The following is a 5,788-nucleotide window of genomic DNA, read 5'->3' on the forward strand; positions in this document are numbered from 1 at the left end:
CACAAATTCCATATTATGAAGCACTCCTTTTTAATTACAGTGTTTGTAAAATGAATTCATTTCTTCATCTTCATTATATTTGATTGGCATCTATTGGCTTAGAAATGCCATTTATTTTAGAATATACTACCTTAATCAAAAATTTCCCGGAATTTATTCAGAAAATTAAAAATACAAGTTTATTCATCTAAATCTATATTGTCCCCTTCAAAGTAATCCCCATCGACTGCAACACACTTATGCCAGCGCTTGATCCAATCCTCGAAACATTTTTTATATTCGGTTTTCGGTATGTCTATCAGTGCTTCCTGCGATTTTTCCATTACTTCCTCTCAGCTGCTAAAACGCGTTTCCTGTAATGGTTTTTTAACTCGATTGAACAGAAAGAAGTCACAGGGAGCCAAATCAGGTGAATTCGGTGGCTGTTGGATGGTATTTGTTGCATTTTTCGTCAAAAAATTACGAATAATGATAGCACTGTGCGACGGTGCGTTATCATGGTGCAAAATCCACGAGTTTTCTGCCCACATTTCTGGTCTCTTTCGGCGAATTGCTTCACGCAAACGTCTCATAACGCCCAAATAATACTCTTTGTTTACTGTCTGGCCTTCTGGCAAAAATTCATGATGCCCTACACCGTTGTAATCCATGAAAACCGTCAGCATTGCCTTCTTTTTTGACTGAAAACGACGTGGTTTTTTTGGTCTCGGCTCATTTGGTGAACGCCATTCACTTGCCTGATGTCTGGATTGCGTGTCGTACTCATAAACCCACGTCTCGTCTCCAGTAATGATCCTTTTGATGAATGTGGGATCGGATTCAGCCTCGCAAATCATGTCTTTTGCGACGTCAACACGGTCTCTTTTTTGCATGAAATTGAGGTCTTTTGGCACCAACTTTGCTGCTGGAGCGACGGAAACCCAAATCATTAACCACAATGTCTTGGGCGGATCCATAGGCAATGTTCAAGTCCTCCGCTATTTCTCTGATGGTTAATTTGCGGTTATTGACCAACATTTCTTTTACTTTATCAATTTTTTCACCGACTTTCGATGTCGATGGTCTGCCACTGCGTTCATCATCTTCGATTGACTCGCGACCACTTCTGAACCGCTCGTGCCAGTGGTAAACGACCGTTTTTTTTAGAGAATCGTTGCCGAAACACTTTTCCAACATTTCCAACGTCCGTGCGCCACTAAATCCGTTTTTTACGCAAAATTTAATACAAGTTCGTTGTTGCAAATTTAAATCCATATCTGCAATTGTAAAAAATCGCCAAAACACACAGAGATAGATGTACTCTTGGCGACGTAACTTTTGCAAATATCAAGTTATGACACTAAGATTTAAAGGGAATATCAACAACAGATGTACCAATTTAACAAAAAAACAGAACTCAAATCGGAACGATGGGAGCGCCACACGGTGGTTATTCCGGGAACTTTTTGATTAAGGTAATATGTATGACATATAAAAGTCAATTGTTTTAAATGCAAACGATGTCAAAGCCAATTAATAATGACTGATTTCATACAGGTTCATTGAGTATAATATATTTATTTTTATAGGCTTTATTTTCATAAAAAATTCAGAATCAATCAAAACAGATTTCGATGAAATATTGGAACAGTTTAAGACGATGAGAAGTCTCCTTGAATTATAAAGTTTGTGTTCAAAATTTATAAAATATCAAACCAATTTAATGGCAGACTCATTTAAACAGTTATTAATTCATTTATGCATTCATTGTCATTTAATTTTGGACAATTTATCAACCCAAATTAACATAAACATATTAAATATTAATCTTCATTACCTCAGAATAAAACATCCAGAAACGGACATATTTTCCCAGATTTATGAAGAAGGTTTGATTGCCCAATTGCTTGATGCGTGAGTGTTTTGGTGTCCGATGGATTCCCAGCAACATCACTAGTCAACACTTCCAAGATTTCCTTTGACTGCTTCTCATCCTGTTCATTTAGAGATTGATGAAACTGCTGGAATTCTTCAATGCTTTCGGGTATTAATTGATGATTACTCAATTGAACTAATAACTGTGGAAATCAAGTTATTAGCTGACCACTATACTGATCCTTTTGTTTAAAAAAAATCAAGTTTTATAGATTGGTAGTGTATGAATACTATTGAAATTAGTATGTTGTTTTGCATTGATCATTCTTCATAAAACTATGAGCAAACCAGTTCAAGAATGATATTTGTCAAAGAGGCAGAACATTCTCACTCCATTCTCTTCAAATGTTATGCCATAGCATAGATATGTGCTCGTCAAACACTATCTGCATTTTGCAGACAATGGTACCTTTATGAGGGATAGACATCCTTGTGTCAAGCTGAATGAAATTAGCCCTCTGCTTGTATTTCTCAACAAAAAGTTCTCAAGTTTGTTGACACCTGAGGAGAAGATTTCTACTGATAAAAATGTTATTCTGTACAAGGATGAGCTCTCACTGATGCAGTATGTTTCCCTGAAAGGAGCCAGATTTGGGGTGGAAACATTTAGAATTGCTAAGCCTATGTCTGGATATATATGGTCATTTATTATTATTTCTGCAGGAAAAAGGTGGGTCATGATAGTCTAGGGGGGTAAAGCATTGGACTATTGACCGGAGGGTCCTGAGTTCAAACCCCAGGCAGACACTCAGGGCACCTGATGCTCCACTCAAGCTATGTGATTTTTTCTGGTAACAATCTTCCTGGTAAACCTTATCTGCCACAGTGAAAGTAACTGGCTCCCCTTAATACCCTGATGTGTGAATTTCACAGACTGTATAGAGCTAAGTACAGGGTGAACTCTACAATCACCCATAAACCGACCTTCCAGCATTGATTACTGTGTTTATGGTATACAGGAAATGGTCAGTATTGAAGGTGGAATATACCAATCTTCCTAATACATCCTTAGATTGTGCTAGCAGTAATGAAACCTCTGCTAGGTCAAAGATTATTGCCTGACTGCAGACAACTATTACACCTCCTCAGAGCTGGCTGATTTATTGGTTTCGAAAGGAACCGATAGACATGGGACATTGAGAATTAGAAGGAAGGAAGTATTAGATGACGTGTAGGCTAAAGAAGTAAAAAAGGAGGAATTGACTGCCCTAAAGCAAGGCAAAGTGATTGCTATGAATTGGGAAGATAAGATGGCCGTCAAGTCTCTGTACCCTTTACAGTACATAATACGGAATTTGTGGAATATAAATGAAAAGGATATGGTGCTATAAAAGCCAAAAGTTGCTGTTGTGTACAATAATACATTAGTTGGAGTAGAAAGGGAAGATCAACACCTGACAAATTTCCCCATTATGAAAAAAGGGGTGCAATAAGTATTTTAAACATTTTTCACTTGTTAGACCAGGGCACATGGAATGGATTTCTGTGTCAGAGAAAGGGTGGTGGACCAAAGGGTTAGTTCAGAATTTTAAATCAAACTAGTGGAAGATGTAACTGAGGGGTACATTGCATATGATATAACATGTGAGGGTGGAAGGCCTTCAGTAGAACCAAATCCTTGATCCTCTATGAAAGTTACAATTTCCCAGGTATATTCCACCTACAGAGAAGAAGGAAAAGCTTTGTAGGATGTGTGCAGTTTGTTGTGCCAAAAGGGATGGAACAAGCAAAAAGAATGGAAAAGAAGCGAGGTGCCATTTCCAAGCATGTCACAGCCGCTAAGAACAGACATGTGATTTTATGAACAGGAGGAGATTTTCGTGTGTTTTAAAAATATGGTTAAAAGAATTTATAAATCATGCCTTCTGTTTCCACGTCATATCATTTTAATCCCCATGTTCTTTCCTCATCCTGTTTTTCAACAGGAATTAATAATTCTAAATCCTCGATGACTTCATTTGCGTGTGACTGATCCTGAGCAACTTTCATTTGCCGCTGTGTTTGTAATTAAAAATTCGAGAATTATGAAGAAATGTTGCTGTTTCTCTCGCTTTTAATACACAAAACATTCTATATAAAATAAAATTAATTAGAATGAGCCAATTGCGACATGCCATACATCTTCAATCGTTTTCTCTCTGAATAAATTGATTACGCTGATTAAATCGTAAACAATTTCTTTCACTCTTTCCATGTTTTTTCATTGGTCGTTGTTAATGTGAAAGAAGAATGGAGGTCCTGCTACCGACCGACCAATCGATGCTTATGGACTGTGCCGTTAGCTGCATCTTATACCAATATCCAGTTATGCTGATCAATGGTCGTAGGATATAAGTGGTTTATGGGCGAAGTTAAGCTAGTAAGTATATTTTATTGCAGTTTGTGACAGTATTATATTTGGAGATTATGACTGCCCATTTATGCTTGCTTTAGCACAATTGTATCTGATATGGGGAATATCAGGGTAATCTCATAAAGGTTCTAATAATGGGTTACCAGTATTTCCTATTGCTTGTTGAAATGACGTGGCTAGGTCGCTTAGATATGTTGGAAGGTCCGGTATTTTTAGATCCGTGTGAATATCTGAGTTTCTTACAAACCAGGCGTCATTAGCAAGGGTTCGTAGAGTATTATTTTGGAAGCGTGTCATTTTCTTCAATTTGGTTGCGGCTATTGAACCCCATGCTTAGTGGCCTTCAGATAGGTGGTATCAGAGATTTAAATAACAGTACCTTGGTGAGAAGACAAAGGGGACTGGTGCATTTAATGAGGGGATAGAATAAGAAAGCGGCTGAATTGGCCTTGTTAATTGCATATTGAGTGGGTGTTTGACAAGTGAGTTTACTGTCATTTTGTACACCAAGAAATTTAGCTGATGATGCCTGGAGGATTATTTCCCTGCCATAGTGGATAGGAGTGATGTGAGGATTCTTCCCTTTTCTGGCGTAGATTACGTCTACGCATTTTGTGGTGTTAATGGTTAGTTTCCAATTGGTCATCCACTCTGCTATGCTCTTAAGGTGTTCTTGGACATTTTTTGCGGCATGATTTGGGTCAAAGGAAGTTGACGCTCTAGCTGAGTCATCCGCATGGAGGTAGCTTTTGGGTCGGAGGGGAGGTCGTTAATGTAGAGGTTAAATAGGACCGGTGACAAAATTGATCCTTGAAGAAAGCCTGCGGATATGGACTGGGTAGTTGATTTGGCATTGTTAAGGGCTAGAAAGAATGTGCGGTTTGAAAGAAAGGAGGGGATGGTCTTATTTAGGTATACTGATATGTCGGTTTTAAGCAGTTTATGTATTAAACCAGTTCGCCAGAACTTGTCAAAAGCTCTTTGGAAATCAAGGAAGACTACTTGGGTGTGCTTGTGGATGTGGAAGCCGAAAGTGATCAGTTCAACCAATCTTGTTATTTGCTGAGTCATGGAATGGCGAAGGCGGAAGCCAGTTTGCTCAGGTCTGATCAAGTCTAGGGCCGAGATCTCTTCTTGTAGCCTGTTTAAGATGCATATTTCTAGAAATTTGCCCATGCAGGGGAGCAGGCCACTGGGTCTATAGTTCAGGATAAAAGAAGGATTTTTATCGGGTTTTGGAAGGAGTATTATCTTAGCCGTTTTCAATGCCTTTGGGAAGTACGATTGGGAAAGACAGGCGTTGAGGATAGAGAGTAGGTGTTTGATAAAAGATTTAGGAAGGTTTTTCAGGTGAAGGTAGGAGATTTGATCGGGTCCAAGTGATGACTTTGTTTTGGAGTGGGACATAATGAAGTAAAATCCTTGAGGAGTAATTTCCAGGAATATGTGGAATGGGCAAAGTGACAGGCCATAGACACTGATCAACGCTTCTGAATCCAACAAGGATGTAATATTGTTTTA

This window comes from Hetaerina americana, unplaced genomic scaffold, assembly GCF_022747635.1.
Source record: "Hetaerina americana unplaced genomic scaffold, ioHetAmer1.1.p SCAF_164, whole genome shotgun sequence".
NCBI lineage: Eukaryota > Metazoa > Arthropoda > Insecta > Odonata > Calopterygidae > Hetaerina > Hetaerina americana.